The sequence below is a fragment of the Acromyrmex echinatior genome, chromosome 2, assembly GCF_024713525.1.
Source record: "Acromyrmex echinatior isolate Ae372 chromosome 2, ASM2471352v2, whole genome shotgun sequence".
NCBI classification, from domain to species: domain Eukaryota; kingdom Metazoa; phylum Arthropoda; class Insecta; order Hymenoptera; family Formicidae; genus Acromyrmex; species Acromyrmex echinatior.
In genome coordinates, this window is record NC_141853.1 from 1,239,490 (window position 1) to 1,264,498 (window position 25,009).

The window sequence follows — 25,009 nt, forward strand, 5'->3', positions numbered from 1 at the left end:
GCTTGCTCTTGTCCGCTAAAGACTCGGAGATTGATTAAAAAATGTAGATCAATGATATGAGTCATCCATACGACATGTCTTATTGTTAGCAATTAATCGTAGCAAGAAAAACATCCGAAAAATTCCCGAAGAGTTTCCCGTGGACCAGGAATTGCAATTTTATTATTAGAAGCGCCGAGGCGGCGGCGTTCTTTTTTTTTTCTTTTTTTTTTTTTATCAAACACGATCCCGACATCGCGGAAATTTACGCGGTGCATTCTTGCAGATGGTATCGCGCATATATCATCCGCTGGTGGCGAATTTAATGGCTTGGTGTAATGCTCATAGAAACGCTCGATTTCACAGTTTACAGGAACTTCGTCGTAATTGAGACGATTATCGACGTAAGAGGATTGTCCGTCGCGTTCTCATCGAGACACCGAATTATGCCAATATTGTCGACCACTTCGGCTTGGTGTGCTAATAGCGATGCCGACCGAAGATATCTGATGTCTCAAGATATCCGATCGAAATCCAGTTCCATCACCTTCCCATGAGTAAACAATTAAAATAGATAAGTGGGAGTTTATTTCTCTGATGTTAAAACGATCAATTTTCTAAACTTAGAATGAATTATTTCTTAATGCTGAAACGAAGTAAACGAATAATATTTCCGAAAAGTTTAATGTGAAATGATAATTTGCAAAATGATAATTTAAAACTAATTTACGTTACGTGCAGAAAACAAAAAAGAATGACTTTTTATTAAAGTAATCAAAGTGTAGTTTACAACAATGTGGAGTTATAAGAAAAATTTAATTGTTCAATCAATGCCATTGTGTTATAAAACAGCGATAAAATAATTTGATGTTATTGCAAATGAGCAAGCATATACAGAAAGAAAAATTTTACTTAAGTATCTAAAACTTTAACTAGATACAGATCTGAAAATAATTTTGTCAGACCATCAAAATAATTACGTAGGATGCTCAAGCATAATGAGCAATATTGTAAAAAGTTTTGACGTTCTAGCAATCAACTTAAGAGTTCTACATACAGTGAGTGCAAAAAGTATTCGTACAGGAAAAATACTTTCTCCTGTAGGAAAATGTAATTTTTAAAAAGTTAATATTAATTAACAATTTATTAATAAAGAATAAAATAGATTGTATATTTCTCAAAATTATTTTATCTAAAAAGATATAATAATGAAAATATTATCAAAAATATATTATCAAAATAAGCGATAACATAAAATTGTATTATTTCAACGCATAAAAAATACTCATACAGTCGAGAAATTTACTTTCCAAGATCATGAACACGCAAAGATCTTTTGTTTATATTAAGATAAAACATACTCATTGTTTAAAATAGTTAATTGATGTTTATTTTCTACATTAAATAAGACTTTCTTTAGACAAATATCCTATGTGCGAATACTTTATTCACCGTAATTATTTTGATAGTTTAACAAAATTATTTTCTCAGATTTGTATCTAGCTAAATGTTTTAAATACTTTAGCAAAACCGTTCTTTCCATGTATAATAAGAACAATGTTTGATCTTGGAAATGGAGCTTTAATTATTGACAAAATGTCCTCTATAAGAACGCATCGTATTATACAATCTCTCGTTTGTACGCAGGGCGAGAGACAACCTGAAATTCCTGTGTCGGTTAGGCTCGTTATCATTATCGTTCTAGCAAGACGTCTTAATTGCATTCCTAGCCGATCTTGCGTCGCTCCAAGGAGAGACTGGACGTTATATTTCTCTTCCTCTATTCCGTGCGCGAAAAGACGAGCATGACCCAGAATGGAATCAAAACAATTCTGATGCAACGATTTTACTTTAAATCTCCAATGATGCAAATTTCTTCTACAATACGTTAAAGCGGTCGAGAATATCGAAAACAAAGATACATCAAAGCTTTAATATTGTTGACTAGTAATTTTCTAACTAATTACATTGAATTATAGAGGAGACTTTGACACCGTTGGCGTCTAAAGGGTTAATTAGCATGATATCGATCTTGGTCATAAATCCCTGTAAACGCAGTCACCGCATTGCACGCAAGCGGATCGAACTTACTCGAGAAACAAACTTACCCAAATTTGACTGATGATAACAATTTCGAGGTCACATTTTACGATGTTAAAGATGAATGAATCATCATATCAGACGCATTTTTGTGAAAAGAGATAAAGAAAAAAATAAAAGAAGAAAACTAAAAAAAAAACAAAAATACACTTTTCTAACCGATCGTACGACACGTAGCTCGTAGATCAGAACTAAGTATCCTTCGAGAATGCCTCCAGCAAGATTAATCACTAAAAGCGGCGCGCGTGGTGTGGAGAAGATAGAAAAGGGAGGGGAATAACGAAAAAAGAAATCAAAAGGAGTAAAAAAAAGAAGAAGGAAGAATAAGAGGGATAGAATAGGAGGCGCATAATTTAGGGCGATAGAACGCGACTTTCGAAAACACGAAGGCCGCCTCTTTCTTTTCTCCCCGGCAGCACGAGCTTCCGCTTAAAAGTTAGGAAGTAGCTAAACCGGCAAAAGTGACTAACTAGAGGTAGACACGCGTGAGCGAGGCAGTAGTTGGAAGGGGTGAAAGGGAATGGGGACGAGGGGAAGGAATCTTCATTTAGGGCATGAAGAACCCGAGAGAAGGGCGAAAACGGAGATCGCGAGGATAGCATGCTGGGACGAAGGCGCGGTGCATGCTCCCGTACGTGCATTCCGCAATCCGGAATACCATTGCTGCTCTGCCGCATACATATTTATACCGCAGTCTCTCGGCGATAATTCAACGATCATGCGACGTGTCCGTGCACATCTAAGTCGGCGTACCGCTTTGTCCTTCCGATTTCCTTTTGACTCTCTTTCTCTTTTTCGTATCCGTCCCTACCCTTCATTTTATTGTACTCATTCGTGTCTGCATTCGTTTAATCATAACTGTATGACAAATGTCTAAAGAGTATTCAAATTATGTCGTCTTAAAAGTCTCATGTAATAACTTAAAAGTGCTAAAACAACATACATATAAAATACATACATATAAAATACATATTTTACCTAATACAATGAAATGTATTGAGTATTTCAGGATTTAATCGATTTCTATGTTTATATATAATATAATCTAATAAATATCTTTACGTTATTTTAATCTATTAAAATAAATAATAGCTACAATCTTTTTAAAACAACGAAAAAATGAAGATAATTTAACGACGAGAATATGCGTAAACTATTATTTGTTAAAAAGACAGTCATTGTATTAAAAATGTTCTCATAACAATCGAATTTGGCCAATTTTATTTATTTTGCTCATCGCAAAACTGAGCATGAGCAGACACTCACACGGCTCGGTTTCGTAACCATTACGTGAGAAAGCAGCCAATGCCCTGATTCTTGGGTCAAAGGCCACACGATGCCTACCTCCTGCGGCGGAGAACTTGGGACTGGTTCTGGATTCTGGTTCTAGTCGCGTAACGCGTTGATATCTATAGCATCACGGATCAGATCTCAATAGATTTCGTTTATTGTTCTCGTAAATCTGACAATGAGACCATTATAGATTTCCCGATACGTATCAGAAAGTACAAGAATTATTACTCTAAGCCAAATATAGATTATCGACGTTACCAAAATATGTTCGTTCACATTCGAATGTGTTACATCATATTTTAATCATTTCTGTAGCACGATGATTAATTATCCCTGATATCGAAACTTAAATTACTTCATAAAGCTACAAACTTCAATGGAAACTTTATTGATTATCATTAATCATCTTATTGTTTTCACAAGTTTATGTTTGGAAATCACCCAGTGCATTTCATATGATATTGAAGAAACGAACCGCAATGCAGTAGCTATTTCATTAGTTTCAGGCGCGAGACATCGGGCAGGCGGCGATGCTTCGATATTTCACATCGAGAAAACGACTTCTCTCTTTCTCTCGATTGATTCGCGAGAACGATCTTCGAATGAAGAGAGAAAGAAGAGAGAGAGAGAGAGAGAGAGAGAGAGAGAGAGAGAGAAGAAAAAATGACGTTTACGGTCGAGAAGCTACCGTTACCCGATCGACATTGCTCGCCGGACAGAGGAAATTGGTTGGTCGAGTTCGGCCAGGAAATTAAGCGAGTCACGTGCTCATAATTATAAGCATTCCGTGAGAAGAGTCTCTTGTTCAAGAACGTTCGTCTTTTTCGAACGTTCTGACAGCACAATATTACAGAAAGGAAATTATAGTTGCTTGCTGTCGCCACGCATCAGGCTTTAGTCCAAGTTAACAAGTTTTTGTCTTCACACTATAAAATAAAGCAAAAAAGTGATTTAAACAATTTTAAGATTAATGCATGTATTTGTACCTTTCTACAATAATTTTCAAATAAAATATTTTTAATTTAAGTAAAAACTTTCAAAGGCTAGACTGAAAGTGTAAATTAAGACTTATTAAAGCATTTTTTAGAAATGAAACTAAACTACTAATTTTAAAAATTTATAAAAATTTTTTTTTAAATTCATTTTTAATTATAAACTATTTTTAAAAGTCGTATTTGTAAATTAAACTTACAATTTATTTCTTATTAAAACGTAACTTATATATATAAAATCTCTTCACAATTTTCAGTGTTTTAAGATCAATATGCTTGATTGTACATAGTTTTATTGTTATTCTGAAATGGTTTTAACTGGCAAGTCAGATTATGCATGACAAAGAATATAATAATATAAACATTTTATAAAAAGTTTTATAAAAAATTAATTCCCAGATATATTACATAAGTCGTTTATAAAAAGCATTTTCTGGTGGCTATCCAATGATCTGCGCAAATTATTCGAAGGAACGAATGTGGCGAAAGGAATGCATTGCGTCAAAGACGATTAGAGAGTAAGATAAAGGGAAAGGGGTGAAAGGGCAGGCACGGGGAAAATAAAATTGCAAAAGTCGTACTGGCGAATAGTAATAATTGTTATCTCGCCTGACGAGAACGTGAGACGAATGTTGGAATGCACGCCCGTGAAACCGCAAAGGCTAATTCAGAGCGAAAGGGCGAGCCCTTCTCTTAACGGCCGTCCCTCCGGCTTCGCCGCTTCACCGCGCTGAATGCCCTCTCATTAGCGCCTCTATTAAGATTTGATTAGTCTTAGGCACCGTGAAACGCGCGCATCCCTCCATTCACGAAATAACATCCTTCGTTCAGGCAGACATTCGCGCGCGGATATTACCCATTCGTGCATTTTGCCCTCTCTGAGCTGAGATATATCGCGCGGCATTATAGAAACCATTATGCACCATATACGTAAAGCGTATCTTGAATATTCTGTTATTAAACCTTGTTTTAATTATTTATTATTCAAGCTTATAATTAATTAGTCCTCCTTTTCAAGGAGCTAATGTCTATCAAAAAAATAAAATTATCTATTAGTATTTTTTTTTTTTAAAGGATGCAATTTTAAAAATAAACATCACATTTTTAAAAAACTCAATTCTTTACGTAATATTATATTTCAAGTCAATACTTATACAAACCAATTATTTAACAAATTTTTTTGATACAGAATATTTTAAGACGTGTACTAATTATAATAAAATAAACTTAAAATCAATACGCGTCTTAGAAAATATGTTTAAAACGTTTTACATTTTAAGAAGGATAGTAAATTATAAAATTTGAATAATTTCTTCTTACAATACTTAAAAAATGAATAAATTTCTTTATTTCATAAATATAACATTGTCCAAGTATTTATATTTTAATATGTATATTGCTTTTGATATTTTAGTGTAGACTATAAAAATATAAGATTTAAAAAAGAAGGAAGATCTGTCGAAAATAAATTTTCTTAATTCTTTTTATTATGCGCAAAAATAAAATACAATGAAATGGAGAATTAAATATCTAAGATACTTAGAATCCGGCAGACTCGTAATACATATCCCGTTCTTACGAAGGAACGTTAAGTAAATATATGTGGAACGACATAGCAGCGTAGCGGATCAACCGAAGCGATGTTTTACCGCTTAGGGAAATTTCCGCACCGTTTCCCCGGTCGTGAACCTTTTGAAGTCTTTTATATGCGTCTCAAATGCGCGATCGGGAATAGAAAGAGCGAATCTTCCCTCTTTTTACGATGTCGAGTGCAACGGATCACCGGTGTCTGCAGGACACACGATGCTTAGGACAGGGATACCTAAGCGTCGTTCTTACGATTCCGAATAATAAAATAGCGAGTTCAAGTGCAACGTCTTGTGTTTGATCTCTTAACTCGGAATATTCTATATTCTTGAAGAGAGCTCTTTTGAAGAATTTAAGAATAGTCCTAGGTAATATGTCAGCTTGCTAGCTGACATCATTTGTCGACATTTTAACGTGAAAATGTCTGTCTCAATGTTTTGACGTCAAAATGACGAAAAATAATACCAGCTTGCTACCTGAAGTGAGACGCAACTCTTAAAAAAATCACGAATATAAAATTAGTGTTAAAAATAAAATATAGTTTCGTTCTTAATATATATTGTTATATTTGCATCATTTTTTTGTCTATCTATTAAAAATTTTAAGAAGATAATTTTACATTTCCTCAATAATATTTTGGATTATTTAGAAAAAAATTAATTAATATCCGGTACGTATAAAAGTCAAAATTATCATCGTCGAATTTAATGTTTATCGAAATCGTAATGCATTGGTTAGCCGAACAATAACGTTTATTGTATCGAAACAACAATCGGACAGCAATAGTGAAGCAATTCAAATGGGAGATAGAATCGGCCATCTTTCCGTGATTGCCATTGAATTCGAAATGGTTCCTGTCATACAGCATTTATGGCAATCCTTTTTTATTTATGATATTTCAATTAATAACAGTCACTCTCAACAAAAGTTAAAAGATTTGAACAAGGGCGAATTCAGCGAGTTATTCTGGGGGGGGGGGGAGAGGGGGACGGTATGATGAAATGTAAATATTTACTTATTATTAATGTATATCATTTATTGGGCAATTTGATAGAATTCTATTTTTATCCCATCCTAAATTTCATGAAAAAAACATCTCTGAATTGATTCACACGTTTCTAAGTAATGGTTATCCTTTAAAGTTCATATTTTCAACAATAAAAAATAGAATTAAAACATTGGAAAATAGAACTAATTTAGATCAAAATCGCGAAGAAATTAATAATGAATGTGACTCTAATGTTACTTCAAAAAAATTTTTCACGATACCATACTTGGGCAAAGTTTTCTGAAAAATTCAAAAAACTTTCACATGTTTATGGTTTTAATATAGCTTATAAACCTATGAATAAAATGAATACATTTATTAAGACAGGAAAGGATTCTTTGCCTAAGAATGACCAATGCGGAGTAATTTATAAAATTAATTGTTTAAACTATAAATCGTCTTATGTTGGCCAAACTAAAAGGAAATTAAAAACTCGGATTAAAGAACATAAGGCCGACATAAAAAAACCTTCTTCCGAAATTTCAGTGGTTTCACGTCACCGTTTGAATGAGATGCATGAATTAGATTGGGATAATATAAGAATTTTAGATATAGAACAATCGTTAATGAAAAGAAGAATTTCGGAAATGATACATATAAAAAGACAAACAAGTAGTATCAATAAATAAAGTGACACGGAAGGTTTGCCTGATATTTATTTTCCTCTTCTAAAGAAGGATCTCTCTTTCCTTTAATAAATAATTCTAGAACTTTCTAAACTGTTGACTCAGATATATAAATAATGGTAAAATACATGATAGGACAAATAACAACACATAATGTCACGACAAAATTCTAATTGTGCAAAAGAAGTACTTGAGATTCATCGTTTAGTTTTTTGCTGTAAAACAGGTAATGATTCTATTTCTTTATATTACGACTAGAAGATATTAATATATACAATTTTATTTAAATTAGAATCTGGAAATTCTTGTTCTACACTTTTCTTGATATGACAACTGGCGTTGTAACATTATTGTATGAAGCATCTTCACATAGAAAAGAACATGTTTATTTAATTACAACTCCCGACTGTTGAATTTAATATCAACTAGATGTAACTCTGCGTTTTTAAGAATATTATTGAATTACTGAAGATGGCCAGATTGTGGCCGAAACGTTTAATGTTTTAATTAATGTAATAATAATTAAATATCACAAACTATAACTTGTGCCGTGGTTTTTTATGCTCTTATTTTTTATATGTTTTAATATTATAATCACGTTAGTTTTCAAGATATGTATCATTTTCGTCGTTGATGTTATTTTTAATATTTTTTAATTATTTTTATTACTTTATTGTTTTATTATCTTTACTATTATTATTATTATTATTATTATTATCATGATTTTGAAATATAAATTATACAAATTTGTATTCAGCATTTTATTAGCAAGATATATTTTTACATATATATTAACATAACATGAAATGTAATTTAAAAACAAATTTTCTTATATATGTTACGAACTATTCCTTCAAATTAAAGAATTAATGTCTGTTTTTGAGTCAATACATTTAAATACTTTACCCAGGGATTGGACAAGGTTGGTAGCCAAATAAATATCGAATTTTATATTTAAAATATCGAGGATCATTTCTTTTAATTACTTTAAAATTGGAGTAATTTATTCGGTAATCGATTTTACATTAATCTATAATTTAGAATGAGTTATCTTTATTGCAAGCAGTTTATTACTTTCGTTATTAATACAGTTATTTTGGGAAATATTTGGATGGATCTCAATTGGATTTTGGAATTGATGGAGTTTTTGCGGGAAAGGATCAATGTTTAAAAACAAACTTTTTTTAATTAGAAATTAGATCTTTTTAATCTGGACGGCCCTTTTAGACATTTAAAGCTTGACTAATTTAATAATTTAATAATTTCCACAAATCAACACTCCTCGAGAAGATGCTCAGACTATCGCTGCATTCTTTGTCAACAGTTAATCATTAAATCTGTTACTATTCTCTTTGTCAGCGATAGATTTTTCAAATCAATAAGTTCGCGATTTGGGATTATTCTTTTGTTTGAAAATAATTAATAGGATCAAAGATCAAACCAACCAATATCAATAATAAAAATTAATTCTCTTTTAATGACCTGATTTCCACAGTTACTTTTTAAATTTGAATACAAGGTTGGTCCTTCCGGTGCAGAGAGTTTTCGCACGACTAATTGTTCACTACTTTTATACTTTAATGATAACAATTCCCCGCGCGGGTTTCTCACTTTCTACTCAGGAGTGCTACATAAAAAAAGGTAAGAGAAAATTTTTACTTATACAAAATCAAATCTAAAATCAATATTATGATGTCTGCCCGATACGATCGTTATTTCTTGGCGAAATATGAATTGCCATTAAGCCTGATTATTATTTGAAATTCTCTTGTATTGTTTTTTTTTTCAAGTCTAGTTATAATTTGTTAATGTTAAATGAATATAGAGTCATAAATTGCTGATTTTATGTTATTAATTTTGAAAAGAATTACTTAAGAAAGAATACTTAAGGAAATATCGTCCATGTAACACACATACAATAATTTCTAACTTTCTGTTTGGGAGGGATGATCAACCCTCCTGATCTCCTCTCTATATTCGCCACTGGATTTGAAATTTGAATGACCGAACAAAAAGAAATCGGTTAATTGATCGCTTACTTCAATTACTGTGTTTTTTTTTAAATATCGTTGAATAAAATGCATATTCGTGAGTGATGTTTTATGTGAAAGATCGAACATATTTTCCAAGACTATTTATTGCGTTATTTTTTCGAACTTTTAACATTTGATATTTAAAATTTAAAATAATACTAAAATAATACTAAGATAAAACTCAATTAAAGTTAACAAAAACTAATTGTTGATACTGATAAATGTACATTGAGAGAAAAATGTTTGGTATTTGTGACTATAATTACGTATTACTATAATTATGATTATTACTGCTATAATAATAATAGTAACTATGTATATAATTCTAGCAACAAATGTATATAGTTGGAAACCTAAAATGATTATAATTATAGTTATTATAACCATAAAATAGTTGAAATTACCATAAAAATGATTCAAGTGACTATAATTTTATAGTTATATTTTTATCAATTATATTTTTTATGATATTTCACTATTTTATGGTTATAATAACTATAATTACAGTCATTTTAGATTGTCAACTATATATATAGTTTTACATTACTATTATTACAGTAATAATCATAATTATAATAACATGTAATTATAGTTACAAACATTTTTCTCTCAGTGTAAATTTTCTTTTTCAAAAGTTACTCAAAAAATTTTAGTCGTGTCTCGATAAATGATTTTGCAAAAAAATAAATCTACAATATTAAATAAAAATCAATCGAGAAATGTTCAACACAACAAAAAAGGCTATATTCGGTTAAAGTTCTAGTTTTGGTGCCTAATATAATATTTTTGTAAATTTTACAATTTCTAGTTCAAACAAACTGCATGCCGATTATTTCATCTTAAGATTGCGTTTCAAAACCGACAAATAATCCGCACATAATTTATCTGAAATAGTAAAATTCATATAAAACATAATGTATTAGAGACAAAAAATATTATTGAACATCAAGACATTTTACCTTCTTTGCTTATTTGTATTGAAATAAATTTAAATACATCGAACAGTATTGAAATTCGATGTCAGAATCTCCTACACAATTAATAATATTACCTTTTAAGTTATTGTATTTAATTATATTACATAATCTTTTAAAGAATTAATTATTGTTAAAGGATTTTCCTTTTACTTTTAATTTCCGATTTCTATTTTAATAAATTAAAATAAAATAAAATTATATTTTACTATAAATAATATAATTATTTCTGAAAAAATGTAAATGTCAAAATTTACATATTTAGAACAAGTTGGATGTAAATGTTATCAAAAAAAAAAAGTGACAGAGAAGAGAAAGAGGGAGAGAAATGTCAAGAAGCGAAAAAATGACAAAAAAAAAGAGAAATAGCGGAGTCTGAGTAACGCGCGTCCGAGATTCCAGTCACGGAATATCCCACAATGCATCGAGGTCGCTTCGTTGCACCGGATGCAGCAGCGGGACCGATTGCGCCCCTGTCCCCTTCGCTCCTGAAGCGTCCCCCAACCCCCTGTTCTTCCCCACTTTCTATCTTCATGTCGTTCTCGCTCATCGGTTCTATACATCGTCGTTGGTGGGTGCAGTCGTCTTCCTGATTTATATACTGCCTCTAGCCACAGCAGACTGGACAGAGAAAAAGAGAAGGAAGATACGCAGCATCCATACATGTACAGAGAAAGATGGAGCAAAAGAATGTGGATTAAAAACTTAAATTTAATAATCAAATATACTTATATAATTTATATAATTGTTACATAAATTATAATTTATGTAATTATTAAGAAAACAATAATTATATAGGAAATAATTATATGAGGACTCTCTCAATCTTTAAAACATAAACATAACTAACATATATCAAGGCTGAGAGTCAAACGCAGATGATCAGGCGCAAGATCTTGAATGAAATTTACGAATATTCTGTTGATAAATGATATCTTCTTTATTTTGAACGTTTTAACTCACTTTGGAGTCTTCTTCAGTAAAATAGAAATGTAACGAAATGCTCACATATCCAAAAAGATTATATTATTCACAAATTGCTAGAGATGAAGTGATGTAAAATCTTTGTGAATAGAGAGCGTGTCAAGAAGCTTAGATACATGATTATTCATAGAATTGCAATTTGTATAAAATCAAGAAATCGGACATAAAGATCGGCAGTGTCTCTTGTCTTTTATACACTTCATCTCTAGCAATTTGTGAATAATACAATCTTTTTGGATACGTGAGCATTTCGTTACATTTCTATTTTGCTGAAGAAGACTCCAAAGTGAGTTAAAACGTTCAAAATAAAGAAGACATCATTTATCGACAGAATATTCGTAAATTTCATTATTTCAAGATCTTGCGCCTGATTACCTGCGTTTGACTCTCATTAGCCTCGATATATTAGTTATGTTTACGTTTCATATTACGTAAATGGAACAATTTATTATAAGATTTGAATCTACTGATTCTAGAAAATATATTCTAAAAAATATTTTCTTTTACGAATATTTTCATATGAACATACAGGCATTTTTTATGATACTTCTTTGCGCTGTGATATTAGCATTGCAGCCAAATTGACAGAGGGATTTCGTGGTCGAGCCAAGACAAAGAACAACAGAGAAACGTTTCTACTTCGCTTCGTCTCTCGGTCCTTCCCTGTCGTTCCACCCTCCCCCCCTCCCCCCTGTCGTTTTGCCGCCTCTTCACTCCTCTTAACGTAGTGGCCAAGGGGGGAAACCACGATGGACCTGTTGCGGGGAGTACGTCGTAACTCTTGCGGCGAATGTCCACACATACACACACACGCGCGCGCGCGCGCGCACGCACACACACATACATACGGCGCACACGCACACGCACACATATACACGCATTTCGATGTAAAATCACGTTCACCTAATACTCGGGTATGGCAATAGACAAATAAGAAAAAAAAGGAGGGAAAGAGAGAAAGAGAAAGTAGAAGGATAGCGAAAGGACAAAAAGTTATTGTGTTCTGAGAAAATGTTCTCAAGAACTACAATAATAAAATTTAAAAAGGTAAGTAAAAAACAGATAGAGAAATTGGATAAGTATCTATATCATATGAAGCAAATGAATTAAACAGAAAAATATAGTGTACAAAAATAAAATTTCAAATCATGTAATAAATACGGAAATGAGCCGAATAAGAAGTTTGCGCTAATAAATAACATATTTCTTTTATTTTATTAAAAAATTACATTCTATATTCTATTATATTAATATCACATTATTAACATCCTATTAAGATGCTTATTAACATCAATATTATTAAATCACTTGTCAATTTAATGTAACATTATTAGATTACTACTCCAATTCTATTCAGTAACATTCCGAGACTAAAAAAAATTTCGACGTGCACAATTGAATATGAATTCACACTGAAAGATTTAAGCACTAAAATCCGCTTTATAACCGAAAATAGGATTATTTCTCTTAATTAACTCAATGTACGCTATCTCTCTCACATAAAATTAGACAATATTCAAACTTCAAATATTTTGATCTCGCATTATCAGCTTCATTGAACTACGGAAACTATACCTAACAGTATAAATTAAAAAATAATGAGAAAAATTAAAACAGTATATAATCATCGCTCGAAATCCTGTAAGTGCATCAACATGATCAATAATGCCAACAGTGAAAAAAATTTTTAATATATAAAAGGCCCTGTATGTGTGTTAGTCCAAGTGTAAAACATATGCAAAAATGTGTGAGTAAAGAAAAAAACAAGAATTGCTAAGATAGTAATTAAATGCCATTGTAATGATTAAAATGAACCAAGTAAAATATTGTAATAAAAGTTATACCTGAAGTATCAGACTGTGGGGAGAAAATGAACCAGAAATTTCAACCTGGCAACAACTGTAAACTGTTATAAAATAAAGAAGAGACAAATAAAACATAAAAATGCAAAAATGATTTGTCTGTTAATCAGTTTCAAATGACTTCTGAAAGTGTTTATCCATGAATAAAAAATATTATTTGATATATTTGAAACAAGTATGACAAATGCCTACAAATTCGAATGTATGACATATTACGCTTATGAATTATTGATTCAGAATTATTAAATATTTTTAAGACATTAAAATATGTGAAAGTACGTCGAGGCAAGAAACTATAAAGAGCAGGAAAATGCGAGCATAAAACATATATTTATATGTAGCGGCACGGTAGTTAGGAGTTGTTAATCCATTTGCATTACCTCGAACCAGTGCGGAGGGAAACTAGTGATTATTTAATGAAGATAGAGAGAAAGAGAGACAGAGAAAGCGAGAGAGAAAGATAGAGATGACGAGGGTAATTCAACAGCAGGAAGGAACGCAGCTTAGGTATGTGTTCGTACTTTAGGTACAGGCCAGAGGACTCCGAAGACAAAGGGACGTGCAAGCCGAATAACAGTACCGGCAGTTAGCGTTGATAATTACGCCGGTGCGTTCCCCGGCAGCCGACGGAATAGTCATGGAATAGTGAATTTGCAGGAAGGGAGTGATCGAGGATGAGGACCGGGCAACCAAGCGGGACCGGTATGGAGCACTTTCAATCGGCCGAATAAATTTTCCGCAATCATGGAGATAGTGAACCCAGTAAATCCATTGTAGTATGTGCATGTAAAGAAAGACTCGACTCGAAATCAATTTACAGAGGAATAATTTGGTATTGAAAAACATGAAAAAAAAATCTGGTTGCATAACTTGGAAATCTGATGGAGTCAATCAAAAAGATACAACTCATATATACGTATACACGAAAAAATAATTTTCCTGAAGTATCTAAAAAACGTAGATATTGGGTCATTTAAAAAGTATCCGCGGTTTTTTCATTCAAAAATTGAACAAAAAACCGCGGATACTTTTTAAATGACCTAATATATAGATATAAATCTGAAAGTAATTTTGTTGGAACGTCAAAATAATTATATAAGAAACTTACAAGCATAATAAGCAATACTGTAAAAAGTTCTGAGCAACTTATATAATTATTTTAATGATCCAAACGAAATTTATTTTCAGATCTATATCTAGCTAAGTTAAGTTTTTAGATACTTCAACAAAACTGTTCTTTCAGTAGTTAAAATCATTTTAATCAGAAGTTCAGTCACGATAATCGGAATATTGAATAGTATGATCAGAATGCATTTTGTTTACATGTCTTATTGATATAATTAAAACATTTTTCTCAGTGCATCGAATTCCTTTATATTTGCGGAATTTGCAGAGGATCGTTCCGGAAGGTGCAGTTAAATTAAGATTGAGATGAAGTAAAAACAAGAATAATACCGTCTTCATGTAAGAAAGACGTGTCGGATATAAAGAGAAAAATCGAGTATTCAGAGCGTCAAGTGAAGAATTTTGATAAATAATAATATAAGTTTTATATAAAAAGGAAGCAAGAGGAGAGAGAAAAAGAGAGTAACGCTAGTTCGGTGATCGCGCGTTGAAGTGTCGGTGAAGCGAAAAACCGGATTTCCGGCGACATTAAACGGTGTCTCGGTACGGCGGTTAGCGGCACCTCGATCCAGGTAACTTCTTACCCAGGTGCGAGACCGCCAAACGCATTTACCAGGCATTTCGTCTCGCTTCGTTCCCCTCCCACGCGATTCTTTCTTACCGCCATCCGCGTCTTCGAGAGCGTATCGCGAGTTCCCATCATCACCAGCGGCCTCCTTTTTTGCCCGCCTCTCCACGATGATCGGTTACCAGCGAAATCGTGCTCATGATAACATCCAGATCAAAGAATGGAATTTCGACGAGTCATCTAATGATAATGCATGCACCACTTCGTACAATACGATTTCCCTAGAAGTATTTATTTAAAAAAAATAATAATATTTTGCGCAACTAAAACTAAATTTTTATCTTGAACAGACGCTTAAAGTAGAATATTTCAAAATACAGTAAAAAACGCAACAAAATTTTTTATGTATTCACATAACATATTCCATTAAGATAACATTCTTAGATATTCCAAGAGCTATTTGCTCAATCGTTCACTATATTAGAATTTGATGCGTTAGTAAAGTTATTTTCATATCGTAGATGAATAAATTATAGATGTAACTTGTTACATGCATGCGGAATGCATTAATTAACTGTTTACATAACTAAAATGTTTCGCATTCTAAATTTCTTTCAAATGTTACATGCAAGTTGAATTTTAATGAGAGACTTTCTCGCGCGTTTAGATTAATCTGTGTGGGAACTACATATTAATCTTCTACACACACAATATGCGATAGCGAGCCTCATTTTCGAGGGAAATCTCCTCATATCTCTGAATATTCGCATAACGATCGAGGCGAACTGGTTCCAAGCCCCACTAGAAGCTTGCACAGCCACGCACAGGATGTCGCTCCATTAAACAGTTCCGGGGATGAGATCAAGAAGTCATTAGCGATTAACAGTGAGTCGTATAATGACGTCGTAATTGTGCACGGCAGTCGACGATTACGTTCATTTAACGCTATCACATTAAAATTCACGCAACAGTCCGTTTATTTGTAGCGCAAAACGTATTATAGAACAAATTGCTAATTATCTCAAATCACACGACGAGTTTCGAAATAATTGTGGAAGACAGAGGAAAAACCCGTCATAATTATACATTGGGAAAGTTACTTCCGCAATCAATTTGTCGCATGTAAAGCATCGTATTTGTTAAGTAATGTAATCTAATATTCTAATTTAATGACTCGGTTTACAAATAATTCGTATTTAACCTTTGAGTAGGTAGTTGAGCAGGCTACGCATAGTTATATTGAAAATTTTATTTTGGAAAAGGAAAATAAAAAGAATTTGTTAAAAAGTCCAGAAGTGGTATAAAGTTCATTATTTTTTTTTTTTTTTACATTCCTCATATGAATATAAATATAATGTAAATTTAACTTTATATATAAAAATGTGACTATATAAAAATACAATTTATTTGGAATATCTCAAATATCTCATTTATCTACTTAAAGATTAATTATTAGGAATCCATCTCATACAAGTAGAAGACAAAAATAATAATAATATCATAAGGAGCTCATCGTGACTTTATAAATGTGTCATTAATAAGTGTCACTTATATTCATTCTTAAACACCAAATGACGTCATGATGACGTTCTATAATATCATTATTGTGATTTAATTATGACTCTGTGTTTCTACCTAGAATCCGAGAGATGGAAATCCTGGATCGAGAATAAGTAAGCAATTATATTAACAACCATATCGCGGAACTTATTATATCTCTCCGCTTTGCCGAGACCGCTTATAATAGTTCACGACGGTATAAGCGAGATCGATGTTGCTGAAGTCGATTCGCGACGATAACTCACTTTTACAAAGTTTGCGCATAGTTCACCGCGGCATAAAGCCACCCAATTGGCATTTACTGTCCCACTTACGTTCGTATGCGAATCGAGCGGCCGCGCATATATTCTTGCAACGTGTTCCCTCTGCAACAGTCGCAGCGTTACATATCGACGACCAACACGACCATGCAGCGACCATGTGCACTGCAGTTGTCGTCCTAGGAACGGCCAATTACACACTGTAAAACTGCGCGACGCGTTAACTGCACCGCAACAGACGAAAGTTAAGGCCGTTCCGTCAAGCCGCAAGAATATAGGTACATGTACCTGCAGAATATTCTTCGTCTTTCTTTATATATAATATTTACTTCTTTGTCTTCCTCTACGTAGGTCTCCCTGATCGTATCTCTTGCGCGATTAAACCGATAAAGCAAGGGCACTTGTATTTATCTTCCACTATCAACGCATCGTCTTACTTTATGGAATCGTCTTGTCATCAATCATTCATATGTTGAAGTGTACTTTCGTACATTTATACATATATAAAAATACTATTAAAAGAACTCAACGAATAAATTTTAATGAATTGATTAATAAATGTTACAGATTTCTTTTTGGAATTCCCTAATATATACGTGTTCGTAAAGAGATAGTGATAGATGAAAAGTATTTCGAAACGTTTACGCCGAAAAACAAAAGAGCTTATGAACGATACGTATATATCCTTGTAGAAACATGATATTGTGAGAAACGAAAGACTGAAATGATTACAGATTAGCTCTCTAATTTCAGCATTATTACTAAATCTACACAAGAAATCGCATGCAATATTTACTCGTGTATGTGCAATAATACGTTCGTACATGTTAATTAATGAGTAATTTAGCACGTGACTACTTGATTTCTCTCTTCCATTCTCTCTTATTCCGATTGTTCATCTGAAAAAAAAAAAATAGATGAATAATCTCCGCGAGGCCCGTAATCGTCGCCCTTCTTCGCGTTCGCGTATTCAAGAGGAAGGAAAACCGAGCGGGATCTACGCCGACGAGTTTCATTATGTAATCGGCGAGGATGTAGGGTAAATGTGCATTTGAGTCAATTGGCGCGGCCGCGAGCGCGCCTAGTTACGACTCGACGCGTTCGTGTGTGTGTGTGTGTGTGTGTGTGTGTGTGTGTGCGTGTGTGTGCGTGCGTGCGTGTGAGTTGAGTGCGTGTACGTGTGTGCGTTCGAAGCTCTGCGTCACAGCCAGGCGCACCACGTGCTGCTGCGACCCGCGATCCGTCCGTTGCGCAACCTTGGCCACAAGGCTGCCGCTGGCTAGAACGAGCGAACGAGTGACGTGCGCGCGTGCACGCGATCCGATGACGCATGTGCGTATAAGTTTGTCGCAGCATCCACGAAGCGCTTGGAAGCGCGAGATAAGATAACGAACGAGCGCGAGTTTTCCTTCCCTCCAACGAAGATTTCGTTCCTAAAAAGAGTTCCGCTGTCGTCCTGATGAATTTTGATAATTATCCTCCCTCCGCTTCTTGTACCCGATAAAGGAAATCCTATTTATTACTGACAGGAAAATAAGGTCTGTTATTGATTTGCGCTTCATAGAGCCTGTGTTTAATTGGAGCCACTGAATAATCCTTGAAAGTTTTTTATTCAAGGTGGATAAGCAGTTATTGAACACTTGACGTTATAATAGTGTCATTAACAGCGATCGATAACGCAGTAATTAATGAATTCAACATTCAATTCCTTTTGCTCTTTCAAAAACATGTCTGTCTAAGAACACAAACGGAAAAGTATTGAAGGTGCAAGAGAAGATCTTGATTCGGTACTTTCTCGCGTCTGAGCGAGGCTGGTATTCTACGTGCGTGATATCGGTAAGTGACGAACAATCATCTCACGACGCGCGTACTATGCAACATGAATACGCGCGTACGCATATTACAAATCCGCTGCATCACACGAGATGACTTGTGAGTACTTCATCTCCGAGTAAATCAGCAGCGTCATCGTGTCATTTAATAGACATAAATATCCATCATTTTGTCACCTCATCCAATCTGATATCTCGATGACGCTCTGAGAAATAGTAATGCAGAGGCTTTCACGGATGCAAATGTAATAGCCACGTGCAACATCGAATATATTATAAACAGAGAGATGACTTTCGAACATTTGAATTCATCTCGCGTATAATGCCACAAGCTGAGATATAATGCGTAATGGGAATAGTGGCGTAACGCTATCACGAGGAACAATAGTTCAATTAGCATGAGATATTAAATAATATCTATAAACCAGTGAATTTGTTAATACGGAATATGGAAACATGACTCGTGTCATATATCAATAATACCAGTTTAGTACCAGTGATGCTGTCTTTAATATTTCGCATAACATTAGTATTCGCAATATGCGGGTAGGATTAATATCAAAAGTAAATAAATTAAAGAAGAAATATCAGCAACGAGAAAAGTAAAGAGAAAATTTAATAAAATATTAAATTTACGACAGATGATGTATTTTTTCTAGCTGGATTGTTTGCCTTTCGGAAAATTATTTATTCAGAAACTACTTGTATGATGCAAATGATAATTTATTAAAAGAGGGAGAGGGGGGGAGCGAACAATCCAATAGAAACAATGCATCATGTGCTGTAGGCTTTATAGATGCCTAATACACAAATATCCAATTCCGTCTCTAAAAAGAACTTCTGTTTCTAAAAGAAGACATATTCTGGCATCGCGAAATGACGGTATTCAATTGATCTATACACGATGGACTCAATTGCAATCAATTGTTTATTGCTTCAGTCGGATGTTACGCCACTGCCACGTATATAAATGATGATGCGATGAGAATCGTGCGATGACAAATAGCGAAAGCATGGCACCTTGTTTTATCCCATGCTAGTTTGACGTTCGTCATTACAAATTGTACGGTTGATAAAACAATGTGTATAGTAAGTAACGGCAGTCGTCACAACGGGTCAAGAGCAGCCTTGTCACCGTCGTGTTCGCGTTCACGCAATATTACATTCACGTGTGTCCCGAAACGGCAGTTGAAATGGACACAAATTGGGCGGTGCTCATGGGAAAGCGTAGCAAGGTGGAATGATGTCCCAAGGGGAAATAACTCGGAATTTGGATTAGCAATAGTTTGCAACATTGGACAATTGCATCGATCAGCTACGTGGGATGCTCATGAATAATTATATACAAATTTGCTAGGCGCTTGTATTGTTTGCAGAAAATGGATATGTTAAATTTTGTATGTTTCGTGATTTAGTAATCTTCGTTAAATTCACCTTATAATTTTTTTTTCAATAAAGAATAAAGTGCAACATTTAATAAGAGGTACTGACTATAAAATGAACTTTGATCAAAGGGTGCGTTCCGATATTCACTGCCAGTGCTGAAACTATACGTTACGTGTGCTATAGATTTTCAATATTGGCAGTGAATATCGGAACGCACCCAAAATGATAAGCTTGAATACGAAACAAAAGGAATTATTGAGAATTATTAAGAATCTTAAAGCAACTTATTCTATCACTTTTATCAAATAGAAATTATGTACGTGTTGACGAGGATTGATGTACGCTTGTTATGTACCTTGTTTTATTACAAAGTATTTACGTAAAGTTTCTTCACAAAGATTAAACGATTTAAAGATTAAATACGCGTTTGATGCAGTCACGATTGACATTCCTACTTTATGCTTCAATTCTCGAGTAAATAGCAAGAATATAATAACCAATTCGTTCCGTTGCTAAAGATTATGACTGGTCATTCATAAAACAAAGTTGCATCTTAAAATTATAAGAGACCTGAATTAATTCCGACTCACGTTTTAATAACTTTCCCCTACAAAACGCGAATGTCCGAGCCGTTTTACAGCGTAATAAGTCATTTCACCTTGATGGCAGGACAACTTGTAATGGCCGTTGACCGATTGCCTCTCCATTTTCTCTCCTTTCCTTCGTCTCACCGAAAGTTACCTAATCACTTTATCGAGTGACTTCTGCGGAAAGTTTCGGAGAGCCCTCCGGAATATCGACCCTTACTCTCTCTCCGCCCTACGCCCATACTTGCGCATTATTTCATCCACGCTGTCATAACCGGCTGCTTTTCTTCGGAGACCGAATACAAAGGGGACTTGGCTCCTTCTCGAAAGAAGAGGAAACGGCGCTCGCCGCACTGAAAATTTAGCGCCTTAACGTCTCTCGTGTGCGTCATTTAACGTCCACTGATTCAACAATGGCGAATTCGATTTTAAAAAAAAAGAAAAGAGACGCATAAATTAATCCTGCAGATGCTGTTGGCACGGAGTACAGAAGCTGTCCCCACTAAGATAATAATCACATAAATATTTTTATTATTAGGTTCTTTATTATTAATAGTGTCTAGAGTAAAAATTTGTAATATGACGATAACAAGAATGTTAAAAATTGAAATCTAAATGCTATTGAAGATGTATATAACAAGGCATATATATATATATACATATAAAAAGGATCTTTAATTAAAATTTGTAATTAAAAATTCGTGTTAATACATAATTTTCGAAAAATAACCGCTTTAAAGTTTCGCTTTAAATTACTGTTATCGTAAAATAATTTATATGTTAAAAATATTTGTAAAGAATATTTGTGTAGGCAAAATAAAATTTAAAAAAGATTTTTAAGTAATTTAAAGTTCTATTTTTCGAAATTATATTGTTATACTTATATAATTCGTGCTATATATATTTAGAAAAATATTAAATTTTAATAAATATTTATTTGAATAATTCTAAGTCAATATTTACCAAATATAAACATATATATTGATACAAAAACCATTAATTTGATTTAATTATCTTTTTTATTATAAATAAATATGTATATTTACTGAGTACTATTCAAAGAAATATATATTAAGAATTAATAAATTTTTTTTAGTATGTGTGTGTATATATAATTTCTATATCTCTTTACTAATTGATCTTATTATTATACACTAATTCTAAATGATTTATGCCAGATTTAACAATTCATTTAACCCGGGAGTAATTATCTGATTTTGTAAATAAGGTGTCACTTAAGGTGTTTTTACATCTCAAGTTTGTTTACATAATAAAATCACTATTATTAACAACATATTGTATATTATTGATCGTTTTCCGATTTATTAATATTTAAGAATTTAGGGATTTGAATTTAATTACAATTTTCTGAAAGTAAGTAGAAAATAAATACAGAATCATCTCATTAAGTAGCTTATTATGACAGTTACTTTTAAAATATAAAGAGTTTAATTAATGTCATGCATTTTTATCGTGGATTGGAATTGTATATTTAAAGGTTCGTAAAGAATAATTATTAAAAAGGAAACGTAAAACCATATCCATACAAAATAATATTTTACGATTTGTATTTTTTACGTTGCAGCGTTGGAGTGTAAAAATATTACAGATGACTATTAAAGGTGAATCAACAAAAATTTAAAAAAAAGTTCAATCACATCCGCCGGATTAAACATGTTCAGATACAATTAAACTTTCTTCGCGTTTATTTCGTACAACGAGCGAAAGGAACTTGGAAAAAGTTAGGAATTATTTCGCGAAAACTGATAACGAACGCGCTTCCCGACGAGGGGAAAACTCGGTCAAGGAACAAAGCAATGGTAACAGTTAATGTCGATGAGAGGAAACGAAAGCAGAAGGGTTGCTATTCGACTTGGCAAGAGGGAATAGCCGAACACGCATAGGTGGCATTAAAGCACGCCTCATTTGAATTTGGCATGGCCGAGCATTTCATAAAAAGCAAACGCCACAGAAATCACTAAATCTCCTCCCATCCTTTGCCTCATTCTTTGTTCTCATCAAATACACGGGGGAGTTAATAATGCGCTAGTATCGAGAAACACATCACTGCACTTAGCCAGTATATCGATGTCAATAACAATCTCTCGTTAAATTTAGGTGATCTGAATTATATTTGTAGTACCTTGGTTAGTAATCTCTGATTTCACTAAACTGAACTGCATCGGTAATCTCTAAGTTCATAGTCTGTAAGTTTAGTAATAAGTTGAGACTATACTAGCGGTCCTTGAATAAGTAGTCTCTAAGTTTAGTCCCCTAGTCTCTAGTTTCACTAAGTTGGAATTACGCTAATAATGCGAGTTGGAATCACTTCTATTAATTCTACGTTTGACGTTACTATTATTTATAGCGATTCTACACTTACTATAATTACTGTTATTCTTGTGTCGCAACGGCATTACTCGATACATTTATATATCACGATGATACATTATTAGACTTCGCATTATCAAATTTAATCATAATAATAATACATCGCATTGCCGCAATTTTCTGTTATGCGGAATCTACATTCAATCATGATGAGCTATTTCTAGAAACTAGAGATCGGTCGCTCGTTAGCGTCGATCGACCGCGACACGCTCGCGTTTCGATACGGGTGCACGCTGTTTCGACGATGGCAAACCGAAATTCCGCCATAACCGAAATTCCCCATCGGCCGACCGGTAGCGGCTGCTAGCGACGTACTTTATTGGCCGTCATATCTGTCGCTGGCAGGGACAGGCTTTCGAACGATTAATTATAAACAACCAGCCGCAACAATGGCTCTGCGTAATTAAAGCGACCGGTTTCGCTTCCTTTCCCCCTCTGATCTCGCCCCAAACACGTTTATCCGCCCTTGTGACTCCGGCAATATCAAAGCGAACCTCTCCATCGTTCCGTCCGGTGAATATATCTCAGAGAATCAATCTTTCCTTGCTGAATTAACTATCTCATTTAACTCGAATGGAATTAATATCGATTTTTTCAAAATTTTCCAATAACAGTACAAATATAAATAACGCTGCATTTCTAAAGATAACCGAAAGATAGTTGGATAACCGAAGATAGTTACTAAAAATAATATCTTAAAATACACTTTTATAATAATATTATAATATTTAAAAAGACTAATCTATTTAGTTATAAAAATTCAAGATTTAAGAATACATAACAATGCACATCATAAATATTATGCAACGTTCAAACGTTCACGTGACGCGTTTGTATGTATTCTTCACATGTGTAAAAATCCAATCGCTTAGGAGAAATAATTCACTGGAATTTATTTTCCTAAACGACAAAAACAGATAAATTCTTCTGAATTTAATCCGTTAAGAAAATAAAAGCGTACATAATTTAATCGCGCGTGCCAAAACGTGGCATGGCAAATTGTTATTTCGGCGTCGCTTCGAGTTAAACGCGCGAGCGAACGTAATCTTTTCCCATCATTATCCAGCCGCAAAATAATTAACGCGGAATCAAATAATTAATTCCAGGAAAACCCCAAGGGAAGCGCGAGAAGCGAGGGATACCCGGCAAGTATAACGCGCCGCGATAACGATTAGCGCGATTTTCAGAGCAGATAGCTCGGCTCCCCCTCGTTTTGTCGAGAATTTACGGTCCTGGTCGTCGTAAGAACGTATATGTCGACTTGTGTATGTAGCACGCTGATTTGTATCGAGCAGATACAAAAGCGGGTGTACTCACTTAGGCCACGATGACGACTAACATATGCGAGCACATTTTCCGTTCGCTCGCTCGCATCGACGCGGACGTCTGCTTACCTAAAACAGAAATAACGGATGCTCGTTACTTTCCCATCGATCATTAGTGTCGTCGACGTTAATAAAGAGTACAAGAGACGTGGCACGAAGTGACGAGGGTTCGTTACTAAAACTGGAGACTTTGATTTTAATGACTCTATAGATGAGTCTCTCTCTCTCTCTCTCTCTCTCTCTCTCTCTCTCTCTCTCTCTCTCTCTCTCTCTCTCTCTCTCTCTCTCTCTCCCCCCCTCTTTTTTTCATGAAAGAGTCCTAAAATAGAATTAATATAATTTTCAAGCGATATATGTATATATATTGACAGATACTTTGTATGCTCTATTCCACAAAAATAACAAGAATAACAATAGAAGAGTTATGTCCAAAAAGAATAAATTGTACAATTAAGAGTAAATAAAAACATAACACAACATAGAGCTTTAATTTATAA

At 33.6% G+C, this 25,009-nt stretch overlaps 1 protein-coding gene and 1 long non-coding RNA gene across 8 annotated transcripts in view; one reads left to right on the top strand and one right to left on the bottom strand.

Moving 5' to 3' along the window:
• The window catches only part of Rbp6 (RNA-binding protein 6), a 748,725-nt gene that overhangs the window by 596,862 nt on the left and 126,854 nt on the right, over positions 1-25,009 (bottom strand). The window contains exon 2 of one of the 7 annotated variants that reach the window (XM_087403541.1): positions 24,505-24,581. The exons of the other annotated variants lie outside the window; for them this stretch is intronic. The gene's annotated coding sequence lies outside the window, so the exon portion shown is untranslated. The remainder of the gene's footprint in view (positions 1-24,504; positions 24,582-25,009) is intronic. 7 annotated transcript variants of the gene reach the window in all.
• Positions 368-8,167, top strand: LOC147910385 (uncharacterized). The gene is made up of 2 exons (XR_015544274.1): positions 368-7,851; positions 7,918-8,167. It is a non-coding gene; the product is annotated as an uncharacterized LOC147910385 (long non-coding RNA).